This window comes from Giardia intestinalis, chromosome 3 (genome assembly GCF_000002435.2).
Source record: "Giardia intestinalis strain WB C6 chromosome 3, whole genome shotgun sequence".
NCBI lineage: Eukaryota > Fornicata > Diplomonadida > Hexamitidae > Giardia > Giardia duodenalis.
The window spans coordinates 1,855,337-1,870,995 of NC_051858.1; the positions used below are offsets into that span (position 1 = coordinate 1,855,337).

Here is a 15,659-nt window from a genome sequence, read left to right on the forward strand (position 1 = left end):
GATAGAAGGTGATAGTGGGTGATAATGGGTGATAGAGGGTGATAGTGGAGTGTGATATGCACAAAGGCTGAGGGAGGAGTGTGCACTGCTTGTAAGGCAGATAACGGCCTGTTCAAGAACCCAGTTACACCTCAGAAGCCTGGTGGGGAGTGCATACTGTGCTCTGATATCAAGGGAGCAGATGGATATACGGGGGTGGCTAACTGCGCACAGTGTACCAAGTCAGACAGTAGTCCAGGAGCAGCCACGTGTAGTACCTGCAGAGATGGATACTACATGGACTCTCAGGCATGTGTCAAATGTAATGACGCTTGTCTGACCTGCGATGGAAGTGGTCCGAATCAGTGTACATCGTGCCCAGAGGGGAAGTACCTGAAGACTGACAAGTCATGCGTGAATAATAATGGATGCACTGGAAACACTTATGCTGACCCTGTGACAATGACCTGCAAGGATTCTGCAATAACTGATTGCACCACGTGTGAGTACAATGCGACCGTCAGTAAGCCCCAGTGCACCGCCTGTAATAACAATAAGAAGGTGAAGACGGCCATCGACGGCACCACGACATGTGTTACTGTTACATCCGATTGCGTAGACGAGAATCACTTCAAGGCAGATGATGACTCAGCTTGTTATCTATGTAGTGATACAACAGGAACAGACCCAAATAAAGGAGTGGCTAATTGTGCAACCTGTACTGCAGCACAACAATGCACTAAGTGCCTTCCGGGCTTCTTTAAGACTAGTGCTACAGCTTGTGATGCTTGTGGTGATAACTGTGCCACATGTTCTGTTGCTGGTGATCCAAATAAGTGTGAAACCTGCAAGACTGGATACTTCTTGGTAACTACTACAGATCCACAGGGGAAGAAGTGTGTCCCCTGTGACAGTACAACAGATGGTGGCCGCGAAGGCTGCAGTGTCTGCTCTAGCAACGGTGGATTCAAGTGCACTGAATGTAAGCCCAACTATAAGAAGCAGTCCAATGGTGATGCGGGGGATGACTATACATGTGTGAAGACCTGCGAGGACCCCACGGCTTGTGGTGGTACTTCTGGCGCCTGTGATGCCATCGTAATCGACAACACAGGGAAGGAGCTTCACTACTGTTCATACTGTGGAAAGGACAGTGAGTTCCCCATTAATGGACTATGTGTTGGGAATGAAAAGAAAGAGGGGAATAACTGTAACAGTCATACATGTACATCATGTACTACAGGATACTTCTTGTACATGGGAGGCTGCTATAAGTATGATACAGAACCAGGAAGCCTCATGTGCAAGACCGCTGAAGGGGGCAAGTGCACAGTTGCCAATGATGGTAATAAGTACTTCGTAGTACCAGAGGCACAGACCACTGATCGGTCCGTGTTGGCCTGTGGCAACCCCCTTGGCACACTAGTAGGCACTGATAGTACCTCTAAGGCATACGTGGGGGTACTCAACTGTTCACAGTGTAAAGCACCAGTAGCTCTGACAACAGTTGGTATGGCTGCCGCTGTCTGTACCTCCTGTGACAATAGTAAGAAGCCCAACAGGGATGGCAGTGGGTGCTTCCCATGTACCGTTAGTGGATGCTCGCACTGCAACAGGGATGACATGTGCGAGGCATGCAGTAGTGGTAAGAAGGTGAGCCCTGGAAGGAAGTCATGCGTGGATAGCTGCCCCAGCAACTCCACTGACACCGACTCTGTCTGTGTGTGCAACGATGGATACAGCCCTGACAGCAGTGGGACCTCCTGTGCGTCCTCTGGCACCAACAGGAGCGGCCTCAGCACAGGGGCCATCGCGGGGATCGCCGTCGCCGTGGTCGTCGTTGTGGGGGGCCTCGTGGGCTTCCTCTGCTGGTGGTTCATATGTAGAGGGAAGGCGTGACTTAGGTAGTGAATGCTGTACAGTGATAGTGATAGTGATAGTGCTATGTGGTGTGTGGGGTGATAGTGGTGGTGTGGGACTCCTCTTCATGGGCGGGTGCTACAACAGGACAAGACCTGGCAGTGAGATATGCACAGCAGCCAGTAACGGAGTATGCACTGCTTGTAATACAAAGAACGGCCTGTTCAAGAACCCAGTTACACCTCAGAAGCCTGGTAGTGAGTGCATCCTCTGCTGGGACACGGTGGGAGATGGCGCGACGAAGGGAGTAGAGAACTGCGCACAGTGTCAGGCACCACAGAGTGCAGGAGCAGCTACATGCACTGCCTGTCAAGATGGATACTATAAGAACGCTCAGACATGTGAGAAGTGTGATCAGTCCTGTCTGACCTGTGAGACTACAGAGACCCAGTGTACCTCTTGTAAGGGAAATACGTTCCTGAAGGATAATGCATGCGTGAATAGTGATGGATGCACTGGAAACACTTATGCTGACCCTGTGACAATGACCTGCAAGGCGTCTGCAATAACTGATTGCACCACGTGTGAGTACAACCCGGCAACTGGGGGCCCAAAGTGCACGGCATGTAATGGAGCTAAGATAGTCAAGGAAGAGGCCGACGGGACGACTACGTGTATAGACGCCGGCACCTGCACTCAAAGCGGAGCAACTGGTGAGAACTTCTTGAGCGACGGAGATGCCGAATGCATACTATGTAGCAACGATAGCAGCAAGACAGATAATAACAAGGGAAGCCCCGGTTGCGGGACCTGCAGCAAGAACGGCGCTAAGCCAGAATGCAAGACGTGCCTCGATGGCTACTACGACAGCGGGAACGGTAACCCCGCCGTATGCGTTGCGTGCGCTGGCGATTGCGGAAAGTGCGGGCCAGGAGGCGCTATAGATACCTGTGAAAAGTGCAAGCCAGGGTTTTTCTTAAAGAATGACGGGGCCAAGAAGTGCGTCCCCTGCGACGATCCGACAGATGGAGTGCCCGGCTGTGCAACGTGCACCTTCTCTAACTCGTTTACTTGTGACTCTTGTAAGGTGAACTACCAAAAGAAGGTAGGGGCTGGAGGAGCGGTCACGTGTGAGAAGACTTGTGAAGACCCTACTGCTTGTGGTGGTACTTCTGGCGCCTGCGATGCAATAGTGATCGACAACACAGGGAAGGAGCTTCACTACTGTTCATACTGTGGAAAGGACAGTGAGTTCCCCATTAATGGACTATGTGTTGGGAATGAAAAGAAAGAGGGGAATAACTGTAACAGTCATACATGTACATCATGTACTACAGGATACTTCTTGTACATGGGAGGCTGCTATAAGTATGATACAGAACCAGGAAGCCTCATGTGCAAGACCGCTGAAGGGGGCAAGTGCACAGTTGCCAATGATGGTAATAAGTACTTCGTAGTACCAGAGGCACAGACCACTGATCGGTCCGTGTTGGCCTGTGGCAACCCCCTTGGCACACTAGTAGGCACTGATAGTACCTCTAAGGCATACGTGGGGGTACTCAACTGTTCACAGTGTACAGCCCCAGCAGCTCCATCTGAGGGTGGCATGACTGCCGCCACGTGCACAGCGTGTACCAACAACAACAAGCCCAACCTGGCTGGGAGCGGGTGCTTCCCATGTACCGTTAGTGGATGCTCGCACTGCAACAGGGATGACATGTGCGAGGCATGCAGTAGTGGTAAGAAGGTGAGCCCTGGAAGGAAGTCATGCGTGGATAGCTGCCCCAGCAACTCCACTGACACCGACTCTGTCTGTGTGTGCAACGATGGATACAGCCCTGACAGCAGTGGGACCTCCTGTGCGTCCTCTGGCACCAACAGGAGCGGGCTCTCCACGGGGGCCATCGCGGGCATCTCCGTCGCTGTGGTCGTCGTCGTGGGGGGCCTCGTGGGCTTCTTGTGTTGGTGGTTCGTGTGTAGAGGGAAGGCGTGACTTAGGTAGTGAATGCTATACAATGTGTGATAGAGGGTGATAATGGGTGATAATGGGTGATAGGGTGATAGTGGAGTGTGATATGCACAGCAGCCAGTAATGGAGTGTGCACTGAGTGTAATACAGATAGTCAGTACATATTCCAGAACAGGGCTACACCTCAGAAACCTGGTAGTGAGTGCATTCTGTGCTGGGACACGGTGGGAGATGGCGCGACAAAGGGAGTAGAGAACTGCGCCACATGTACAGCGCCAGCTAGTAGTCCAGGAGCTGCCACGTGCGCTGAGTGCAAGGCAGGGTACTATAAAGAGAATAACGAATGCAAACCATGCCAGGAGAACTGTGCCACATGTACCGGGGCCGGTCAGAATCAGTGTTCATCTTGTAAAGCGGGCTTCTATCTGAAGACTGACAAGTCATGCTCAGAAACCTGCGATAATAACCAGTACTCCAACCCAAGCACCGGCAAGTGCACAGCCTGTAGTGATGCAGAAGCGGGGATAGCTGATTGCGACACATGCACATACGATACGACGCTGCAGAAGCCGAAGTGCACAGCCTGTGGTAGCAGTGGGAAAAAGGTGAAGACGGCCATCGACGGCACCACGACATGTGTTACTGTTACATCCGATTGCGTAGACGAGAATCACTTCAAGGCAGATGATGACTCAGCTTGTTATCTATGTAGTGATACAACAGGAACAGACCCAAATAAAGGAGTGGCTAATTGTGCAACCTGTACTGCAGCACAACAATGCACTAAGTGCCTTCCGGGCTTCTTTAAGACTAGTGCTACAGCTTGTGATGCTTGTGGTGATAACTGTGCCACATGTTCTGTTGCTGGTGATCCAAATAAGTGTGAAACCTGCAAGACTGGATACTTCTTGGTAACTACTACAGATCCACAGGGGAAGAAGTGTGTCCCCTGTGACAGTACAACAGATGGTGGCCGCGAAGGCTGCAGTGTCTGCTCTAGCAACGGTGGATTCAAGTGCACTGAATGTAAGCCCAACTATAAGAAGCAGTCCAATGGTGATGCGGGGGATGACTATACATGTGTGAAGACCTGCGAGGACCCCACGGCTTGTGGTGGTACTTCTGGCGCCTGTGATGCCATCGTAATCGACAACACAGGGAAGGAGCTTCACTACTGTTCTTACTGTGGAAAGGACAGTGAGTTCCCTATTGATGGTATATGTAATAGTGATAAAGGAACTAATCAATGTAATCAAGGTGTATGTACATCATGTACTACGGGGTACTTTATGTACATGAATGGTTGTTACAAGGTGACAGAGGTGCCGGGTAAGTCCATGTGCACAAAGGCAGGTGATGGTGTCTGCACAGAGGCGGCAGCTGGGTACTTCATCCCTCCCTCGCCCACCAAGGACAAGCAGTCTGTCCTCTCCTGTGGGAACCCCCTTGGGGTCGAGCTGGCTGGTCAGAAGGCATACGTAGGAGTAGATGGCTGCTCCCAGTGTAAAGCACCAGTAGCTCTGACAACAGTTGGTATGGCTGCCGCTGTCTGTACCTCCTGTGACAATAGTAAGAAGCCCAACAGGGATGGCAGTGGGTGCTTCACATGTACCGTTAGTGGATGCTCGCACTGCAACAGGGATGACATGTGCGAGGCATGCAGTAGTGGTAAGAAGGTGAGCCCTGGAAGGAAGTCATGCGTGGATAGCTGCCCCAGCAACTCCACTGACACCGACTCTGTCTGTGTGTGCAACGATGGATACAGCCCTGACAGCAGTGGGACCTCCTGTGCGTCCTCTGGCACCAACAGGAGCGGGCTCTCCACGGGGGCCATCGCGGGCATCTCCGTGGCTGTGGTCGTTGTCGTGGGGGGCCTCGTGGGCTTCCTCTGCTGGTGGTTCATATGTAGAGGGAAGGCGTAGGTACTTAGGTAGTGAATGCTGTACAATGTGTGATAGAAGGTGATAGTGGGTGATAATGGGTGATAGAGGGTGATAGTGGAGTGTGATATGCACAAAGGCTGAGGGAGGAGTGTGCACTGCTTGTAAGGCAGATAACGGCCTGTTCAAGAACCCGGCTGCAGCACCGAAGCCTGGTAGTGAGTGCATACTGTGCTCTGATATCAAGGGAGCAGATGGATATACGGGGGTGGCTAACTGCGCACAGTGTACCAAGTCAGACAGTAGTCCAGGAGCAGCCACGTGTAGTACCTGCAGAGATGGATACTACATGGACTCTCAGGCATGTGTCAAATGTAATGACGCTTGTCTGACCTGCGATGGAAGTGGTCCGAATCAGTGTACATCGTGCCCAGAGGGGAAGTACCTGAAGACTGACAAGTCATGCGTGAATAATAATGGATGCACTGGAAACACTTATGCTGACCCTGTGACAATGACCTGCAAGGATTCTGCAATAACTGATTGCACCACGTGTGAGTACAATGCGACCGTCAGTAAGCCCCAGTGCACCGCCTGTAATAACAATAAGAAGGTGAAGACGGCCATCGACGGCACCACGACATGTGTTACTGTTACATCCGATTGCGTAGACGAGAATCACTTCAAGGCAGATGATGACTCAGCTTGTTATCTATGTAGTGATACAACAGGAACAGACCCAAATAAAGGAGTGGCTAATTGTGCAACCTGTACTGCAGCACAACAATGCACTAAGTGCCTTCCGGGCTTCTTTAAGACTAGTGCTACAGCTTGTGATGCTTGTGGTGATAACTGTGCCACATGTTCTGTTGCTGGTGATCCAAATAAGTGTGAAACCTGCAAGACTGGATACTTCTTAGTAACTACTACAGATCAACAGGGGAAGAAGTGCGTCCCATGCGATAGCGTAGACGATAAGGGTCGCGAAGGCTGCAGTGTCTGCTCTAACAACGGTGCTTTCAAGTGCACTGACTGTAAGCCTAACTATCGCAAGGAGGGCAGTACTGGCTCTGTCACATGCACCAAGATCTGTGAAGATGATACTGCCTGTGGAGGAACTTCTGGTGCCTGCGATGCAATAGTGATTGATGATAAGGGTGTAGAGCATCATTATTGCTCATACTGTGGAGAAGCTAATACGTATCCTATAGATGGGAAGTGTAATAGTGCTAAAGCAAATAATCAATGTGATCAAGGTGTATGTACACAATGCACTAACAACTACTTCTTGTATATGGGAGGTTGTTACAAGGTTGATACAGTACCTGGACAACATATGTGCAAGACAGCAGCCAACGGTGTCTGTACTGCTGTTAATGCCAACAATAGGTACTTCATAGTCCCTGGGGCAACCAATCAGAATCAGTCTGTATTGGCATGTAGCAACTCCCTTGGCACACTAGTAGGCACTGGTGATACCTCTAAGGCATATGTGGGGGTAGATGGCTGTTCGGCATGTACGGCCCCAGCAGCTCTGTCTGATGGTGGTATGACTGCCGCTGTGTGTACCTCCTGTGACAGTGGTAAGGTGCCCAACAAGGACGGCAGTGGGTGTGTGACATGCTCTGTGGGTGATTGTAAGAGCTGTGTGATGGATAATATATGTGAAGAGTGCAACAGTGGTTTCAGCATAGACAGCAGTGGGGCCTCCTGTGTGTCTATGAGTACCAACAGGAGCGGGCTCTCCACGGGGGCCATCGCGGGGATCTCCGTCGCTGTGGTCGTTGTCGTGGGGGGCCTCGTGGGCTTCCTCTGCTGGTGGTTCATATGTAGAGGGAAGGCATGACTCAGGTAGTGAATGCTATACAATGTGTGATAATGGGTAATAGAGGGTGATAGTGTGATAGTGATAGTGGAGTGTGATATGCACAAAGGCCAGTAGTGGACTGTGCACTGCTTGTAAGACAGATAACAAGTACATATTCCAGAACAGGGCAGACAAGGTGACTCCTGGTGGGGAGTGCATCTTGTGCTCTGATATCAAGGGAGCGAATGAGAACAAAGGAGTGGCCAACTGCCTCAAGTGCACGGCGCCAGCTAGTAGTCCAGGACCTGCCACGTGTACTGAGTGCAAGGCTGGGTACGTTAAGGATAGCGTTTCTAATACGTGTAAGAAGTGCGGAGAGGGCTGCTCAGAGAGTAATCAAAATCAATGCTCGGCATGCGTTGAGGGGAAGTACCTGAAGGGTGATAACACTTGTGTAGAGGCTAGTGGATGCGGTGCTGGTAACTATGCAGACCCGACAACAGGCCAATGTAAGGCATGTGATCCCGACATAGCTGGGTGCACCGCATGTGAATATAATGATGCCACGGGGAAGCCAAGGTGCACCAACTGCGGGACCAATAAGACCCCCAGGACGACCCTTGATGGGACCTCGACCTGTGTGACAAAAGACTACGCTGGATGTAAAGGCGCTGACGGGGCCCTATTTATGAAGGAGGACAAAACATGTGTTTTATGCAGTACCGTTTCAGCTGGAGCCGATCCAAATGACCAGGGCATTGCCGGGTGTAAGAAGTGTACCAAGGACTCGGCGACACCGCCAACCTGCTCGGAGTGCCTCGACGGATATTACAATAGCGCAACTGGTGGTAGTGGTACGGCTACATGTGAAGCTTGTGGTGATAATTGTGCCACCTGTGCTAAGGATACAAAAGACCAATGCATGACCTGTAAGCCCGGGTTCTTCATGAAAGGTAGTGGTCCTGGCACATGCGTCCCCTGTGATGACCAAACAGATGGAGTGCCTGGCTGTGCAACGTGCACCTTCTCTAGCTCGTTGACCTGCAACTCCTGTAAGCCCAACTACAAGCAGAGTGGTACCGGTCCTTTTACATGCACCAAGACTTGTGAAGACCCCACTGCCTGCGGGGGCACTTCTGGTGCCTGCGATGCCATGATAATTGATGATCAGGGCACCACAAAGCACTACTGTTCCTACTGTGGAGAGACCAATAAGATACCAATTGATGGGAAGTGTGTTGATAGTGGTAGTATAAATGGTAATACTTGTGCTAAAGGTGTATGTACACAGTGTGCTCAAGGATACTTCTTATACATGGGAGGCTGTTATAAGGTAGCAAGTCCACCCGGTAACCTCATGTGCACTGAAGCAACAACAGCTGGTGTCTGTGATACACCCAATGCCAATAATAAGTACTTCGTAGTCCCAGAAGCAAAGCCTACTCAACAGTCTGTGTTGGCTTGTGGTAACCCCCTGGGCACACTAGTAGGCACTGATAGTACCGCTAAGGCATATGTGGGGGTGGATGGCTGCTCCCAGTGTACAGCCCCAACAGCTCCATCTGAGGGTGGCATGACTGCCGCCACGTGCACAGCGTGTACCAACAACAACAAGCCCAACCTGGCTGGGAGCGGGTGCTTCCCATGTACCGTTAGTGGATGCTCGCACTGCAACAGGGATGACATGTGCGAGGCATGCAGTAGTGGTAAGAAGGTGAGCCCTGGAAGGAAGTCATGCGTGGATAGCTGCCCCAGCAACTCCACTGATGATAACTCTGTCTGTGTGTGCAACGATGGATACAGCCCTGACAGCAGTGGGACCTCCTGTGTGTCCTCTGGCGCCAACAGGAGCGGCCTCAGCACAGGGGCCATCGCGGGGATCGCCGTCGCCGTGGTCGTCGTTGTGGGGGGCCTCGTGGGCTTCCTCTGCTGGTGGTTCATATGTAGAGGGAAGGCGTGACTTAGGTAGTGAATGCTGTACAGTGATAGTGATAGTGATAGTGCTATGTGGTGTGTGGGGTGATAGTGGTGGTGTGGGACTCCTCTTCATGGGCGGGTGCTACAAGGCAGGACAAGATCCTGGCAGTGAGATATGCACAGCAGCCAGTAACGGAGTATGCACTGCTTGTAATACAAAGAACGGCCTGTTCAAGAACCCAGTTACACCTCAGAAGCCTGGTAGTGAGTGCATCCTCTGCTGGGACACGGTGGGAGATGGCGCGACGAAGGGAGTAGAGAACTGCGCACAGTGTCAGGCACCACAGAGTGCAGGAGCAGCTACATGCACTGCCTGTCAAGATGGATACTATAAGAACGCTCAGACATGTGAGAAGTGTGATCAGTCCTGTCTGACCTGTGAGACTACAGAGACCCAGTGTACCTCTTGTAAGGGAAATACGTTCCTGAAGGATAATGCATGCGTGAATAGTGATGGATGCACTGGAAACACTTATGCTGACCCTGTGACAATGACCTGCAAGGCGTCTGCAATAACTGATTGCACCACGTGTGAGTACAACCCGGCAACTGGGGGCCCAAAGTGCACGGCATGTAATGGAGCTAAGATAGTCAAGGAAGAGGCCGACGGGACGACTACGTGTATAGACGCCGGCACCTGCACTCAAAGCGGAGCAACTGGTGAGAACTTCTTGAGCGACGGAGATGCCGAATGCATACTATGTAGCAACGATAGCAGCAAGACAGATAATAACAAGGGAAGCCCCGGTTGCGGGACCTGCAGCAAGAACGGCGCTAAGCCAGAATGCAAGACGTGCCTCGATGGCTACTACGACAGCGGGAACGGTAACCCCGCCGTATGCGTTGCGTGCGCTGGCGATTGCGGAAAGTGCGGGCCAGGAGGCGCTATAGATACCTGTGAAAAGTGCAAGCCAGGGTTTTTCTTAAAGAATGACGGGGCCAAGAAGTGCGTCCCCTGCGACGATCCGACAGATGGAGTGCCCGGCTGTGCAACGTGCACCTTCTCTAACTCGTTTACTTGTGACTCTTGTAAGGTGAACTACCAAAAGAAGGTAGGGGCTGGAGGAGCGGTCACGTGTGAGAAGACTTGTGAAGACCCTACTGCTTGTGGTGGTACTTCTGGCGCCTGCGATGCAATAGTGATCGACAACACAGGGAAGGAGCTTCACTACTGTTCATACTGTGGAAAGGACAGTGAGTTCCCCATTAATGGACTATGTGTTGGGAATGAAAAGAAAGAGGGGAATAACTGTAACAGTCATACATGTACATCATGTACTACAGGATACTTCTTGTACATGGGAGGCTGCTATAAGTATGATACAGAACCAGGAAGCCTCATGTGCAAGACCGCTGAAGGGGGCAAGTGCACAGTTGCCAATGATGGTAATAAGTACTTCGTAGTACCAGAGGCACAGACCACTGATCGGTCCGTGTTGGCCTGTGGCAACCCCCTTGGCACACTAGTAGGCACTGATAGTACCTCTAAGGCATACGTGGGGGTACTCAACTGTTCACAGTGTACAGCCCCAGCAGCTCCATCTGAGGGTGGCATGACTGCCGCCACGTGCACAGCGTGTACCAACAACAACAAGCCCAACCTGGCTGGGAGCGGGTGCTTCCCATGTACCGTTAGTGGATGCTCGCACTGCAACAGGGATGACATGTGCGAGGCATGCAGTAGTGGTAAGAAGGTGAGCCCTGGAAGGAAGTCATGCGTGGATAGCTGCCCCAGCAACTCCACTGACACCGACTCTGTCTGTGTGTGCAACGATGGATACAGCCCTGACAGCAGTGGGACCTCCTGTGCGTCCTCTGGCACCAACAGGAGCGGGCTCTCCACGGGGGCCATCGCGGGGATCTCCGTCGCCGTGGTCGTTGTCGTGGGGGGCCTCGTGGGCTTCCTCTGCTGGTGGTTCATATGTAGAGGGAAGGCGTGACTTAGGTAGTGAATGCTGTACAATGTGTGATAGAAGGTGATAGTGGGTGATAATGGGTGATAGAGGGTGATAGTGGAGTGTGATATGCACAAAGGCTGAGGGAGGAGTGTGCACTGCTTGTAAGGCAGATAACGGCCTGTTCAAGAACCCAGTTACACCTCAGAAGCCTGGTGGGGAGTGCATACTGTGCTCTGATATCAAGGGAGCAGATGGATATACGGGGGTGGCTAACTGCGCACAGTGTACCAAGTCAGACAGTAGTCCAGGAGCAGCCACGTGTAGTACCTGCAGAGATGGATACTACATGGACTCTCAGGCATGTGTCAAATGTAATGACGCTTGTCTGACCTGCGATGGAAGTGGTCCGAATCAGTGTACATCGTGCCCAGAGGGGAAGTACCTGAAGACTGACAAGTCATGCGTGAATAATAATGGATGCACTGGAAACACTTATGCTGACCCTGTGACAATGACCTGCAAGGATTCTGCAATAACTGATTGCACCACGTGTGAGTACAATGCGACCGTCAGTAAGCCCCAGTGCACCGCCTGTAATAACAATAAGAAGGTGAAGACGGCCATCGACGGCACCACGACATGTGTTACTGTTACATCCGATTGCGTAGACGAGAATCACTTCAAGGCAGATGATGACTCAGCTTGTTATCTATGTAGTGATACAACAGGAACAGACCCAAATAAAGGAGTGGCTAATTGTGCAACCTGTACTGCAGCACAACAATGCACTAAGTGCCTTCCGGGCTTCTTTAAGACTAGTGCTACAGCTTGTGATGCTTGTGGTGATAACTGTGCCACATGTTCTGTTGCTGGTGATCCAAATAAGTGTGAAACCTGCAAGACTGGATACTTCTTGGTAACTACTACAGATCCACAGGGGAAGAAGTGTGTCCCCTGTGACAGTACAACAGATGGTGGCCGCGAAGGCTGCAGTGTCTGCTCTAGCAACGGTGGATTCAAGTGCACTGAATGTAAGCCCAACTATAAGAAGCAGTCCAATGGTGATGCGGGGGATGACTATACATGTGTGAAGACCTGCGAGGACCCCACGGCTTGTGGTGGTACTTCTGGCGCCTGTGATGCCATCGTAATCGACAACACAGGGAAGGAGCTTCACTACTGTTCTTACTGTGGAAAGGACAGTGAGTTCCCTATTGATGGTATATGTAATAGTGATAAAGGAACTAATCAATGTAATCAAGGTGTATGTACATCATGTACTACGGGGTACTTTATGTACATGAATGGTTGTTACAAGGTGACAGAGGTGCCGGGTAAGTCCATGTGCACAAAGGCAGGTGATGGTGTCTGCACAGAGGCGGCAGCTGGGTACTTCATCCCTCCCTCGCCCACCAAGGACAAGCAGTCTGTCCTCTCCTGTGGGAACCCCCTTGGGGTCGAGCTGGCTGGCCAGAAGGCATACGTAGGAGTAGATGGCTGTTCACAGTGTACAGCACCAAAACAGCTAGAGGCTCCTGGCATGACTCCTGCTATATGTACCTCTTGTGACAGTAGTAAGAAGCCCAACAGGGATGGCAGTGGGTGCTTCCCATGTACCGTTAGTGGATGCTCGCACTGTGATATGGACAACATGTGCGAGGCATGCAGTAGTGGTAAGAAGGTGAGCCCTGGAAGGAAGTCATGCGTGGATAGCTGCCCCAGCAACTCCACTGATGATAACTCTGTCTGTGTGTGCAACGATGGATATAGCCCTGACAGCAGTGGGACCTCCTGTGTGTCCTCTGGCGCCAACAGGAGCGGCCTCAGCACAGGGGCCATCGCGGGGATCTCCGTCGCTGTGGTCGTCGTCGTGGGGGGCCTCGTCGGCTTCCTCTGCTGGTGGTTCGTGTGCAGGGGGAAGGCGTAGACTTAGCTGTGTACTTAGGTAGTAAACGCATCGCCTATTGCACCTGTCCACTCCATGGCCGTTGCGCCGTCATTCCATAAAACCGTTGGACCACCTGTCTCCGAGCATCCGTCGAATCCTGCGGTAGGACCGCGCCTCCATGTTTTGCCGTGCCCGCTTCTGTATGGCAATGAGCACCCCCTACTATTGTACAACTATTCCACCCAGAGGCAGGCGACATACATGGATCTTGACTCTAATATGCGCCTCTGTGCACCACCTCTCGCACCTTAGCAGCCCGACTACAACATCGTGGGGTCTGGGCACTCCCAAGCGGCGTGTGTCGGGCACCTGATCGACTATGCACAAGGCCCGTGGCAGTCAAGGCGTGCAGCGCTGGACTATCATCTTAAGTACCCGGCGCATCCAAAGAGACGATAGCTGGAAGAACGGCTAGCCACACTTTTCAACCATTGGTGTCTTGCAGCATCTCCAACATAAGCCTCTAGGCAGCGGTTCGCAGTGATACATGAGCTACAGGGGAGCTTGCCGCCAAACATGATCTGTGTGCATAGACCGGTTACCGTTACTTGATGAAGTAGACGCTTCTCAGTTCGGGCACGTCTGGTCCGCGTGATCTCCTTGCCCGGGGCTCTTTTCTATAGCTATTACCGTGTGCGGGGTCCAAGAGGGCAGCCATCGATTTTCAAATGCGCGCTTGGCTCTGCCTTTCCCGGGATGCGCAGTGCTAAGCGTTGACGAACCACGCTCTGGCCACAGGATTTCCTTCGTGGGAAGGAAGCTCCTCCACAGTCCTGTAATCACATCCTAGAAGTGCCTGACTCCAGCTCCAATGTCATTATGGGTGACTCAGCCATGGAATGAATACCACAGGACATCATGGTTAATGACATATGCTGCGGATCTTCCGACGGTTCTGCTGAGCCCTGTGCCGCTATCCGCAAACATCTACCCCAGGGATATAGAAATCAGAGTCTGCAGAGGGATCCCTGGGGCTGTGAGCAGGGTGGTCTTCAGGGACGACCGGCGGCATCCACGGACATGGGCGCTCCCAACTGTGGTCGGCTCGAAGGCAGTGCTTGTTGGCTCATGCAAGGGCGATGCGGCTCTCCGGTAGGTCCCAGTGTCCGGCTGCATAATCTCTGTTAGATTCCTGGACGGGCTGAGATTTTAGCCACGGCATCTGCAGGCAAGCCCGCACTGTGGCCTCCTCCAGCAGGAGCCAATCTGTCTCATCTCCGATGCCACCCTTCGCCGGGCCTTCGGTGGGACACCCATACACGTCAGCCATTGCACAATATACAGTATGAATCTCTAACAGTCTCTGACACATCGCACAGCTCCCTCAGCCGCCAGTTCGGCCATCCTACGGCGGAAACTCCTTAACTCGTTCCGAATTAAGAAGAGAAGCGCCGTCAGGCCCCGCCAGTACTGCGATCGGAGACGTCGTGGGAACACGGGGTGCCGAACCTTCTGCCGTTGACTGTCAGCCCCCGCACACGGGGATTCCGGCTGCATCCCACTACGCACTCTCGTGGAGCGACAGCGCAGACACTAAAGGGTGGCTTGGGGTCGTTCACTGGGCGTCGGCCACCTCATCGAGACCCCCGCAAATTGCTCCCGAGGAGTCTGCCGCCGACATGCGTTATAGGTGGGCACTTAGTGCGCTCTGCGAGGACAGGCCGGCCAGTATGAAGGACCTCACAGACAAAGAGCCTGAGGGCCTATAGCGGACTTCTACAGGCCAGTTCAACAACAGAGACGTCGGATGGCAGGCGCTAACAAGGATTGCTCGGCTCGACCCGCTAACGTAGATCCTCCAGATTGCATGCGCAAGACTGTTGCACTTACAACGGAGACCGACCTGGGTCGAGGCTCACATAAGGACAGCAACGTCGTGGATCATGGAAGCAACACGTGCATGGCGTTTATCCGTGCCTCCTGTCCATCCAGTGCTTGGGCCAGACGCTGACCCTGGCAGTCAAGCAGAGAATGCACAGCAGCCGGCCCCAGACTGGGCGACCCAGAACTGCTTGTAAAATGGTCAACATGTCGCTGGGCCAGTTGTGGAGTGCGAAACTAAGAACGAGGCTCCTCCATGCTGCTGGTCAGCTCGGTCTCCAGGGAGCAGCTCCAAAAGAGACTACACGACGAACGAGGGCCAGCAAGGGGCCAGAAGGAGCAGTCGTTCGACAAATGAGGAAGAGCCAGAGATGCAACAACATGCAGGCGGCAGAGAAGAAGCAGGCACACCTAGCTCCGGTCACTTTTCCACTTATTGGGTGCTGAGGGATGCACTCAGTAAGGACAGCCTGTACCAGCAACGTCGCAGCTTCAGCCTGAGCACTCCCTCCCGGGCTTC

General features: G+C 52.5%; 1 non-coding gene and 7 pseudogenes across 3 annotated transcripts, besides 2 other annotated features; all 8 read left to right on the forward strand.

Annotated features, from left to right (window-relative positions):
- Nucleotides 1-45: 45 nt before the first annotated feature.
- GL50803_0050320 (pVSP) lies at nucleotides 46-1,878 on the forward strand (annotated as a pseudogene; the record flags this gene model as incomplete).
- Nucleotides 1,879-1,966: 88 nt separating this feature from the next.
- On the forward strand, nucleotides 1,967-3,832 carry GL50803_0050321 (annotated as a pseudogene). Its single transcript has one exon.
- Nucleotides 1,967-3,832: a sequence feature (pVSP).
- Nucleotides 3,833-3,903: 71 nt separating this feature from the next.
- GL50803_0050322 (pVSP) lies at nucleotides 3,904-5,730 on the forward strand (annotated as a pseudogene; the record flags this gene model as incomplete).
- Nucleotides 5,731-5,806: 76 nt separating this feature from the next.
- Nucleotides 5,807-7,534, forward strand: GL50803_0050323 (pVSP; annotated as a pseudogene; the record flags this gene model as incomplete).
- A 67-nt stretch (nucleotides 7,535-7,601) lies between these two features.
- GL50803_0050324 (pVSP) lies at nucleotides 7,602-9,455 on the forward strand (annotated as a pseudogene; the record flags this gene model as incomplete).
- An 88-nt stretch (nucleotides 9,456-9,543) lies between these two features.
- On the forward strand, nucleotides 9,544-11,412 carry GL50803_0050325 (annotated as a pseudogene). The gene has a single exon.
- Nucleotides 9,544-11,412: a sequence feature (pVSP).
- A 73-nt stretch (nucleotides 11,413-11,485) lies between these two features.
- GL50803_0050326 (pVSP) lies at nucleotides 11,486-13,297 on the forward strand (annotated as a pseudogene; the record flags this gene model as incomplete).
- A 1,353-nt stretch (nucleotides 13,298-14,650) lies between these two features.
- On the forward strand, nucleotides 14,651-14,770 carry GL50803_00r0015. Its single transcript, XR_005248664.1, has one exon. It is a non-coding gene; the product is annotated as a 5S ribosomal RNA (ribosomal RNA).
- Nucleotides 14,771-15,659: the final 889 nt, after the last annotated feature.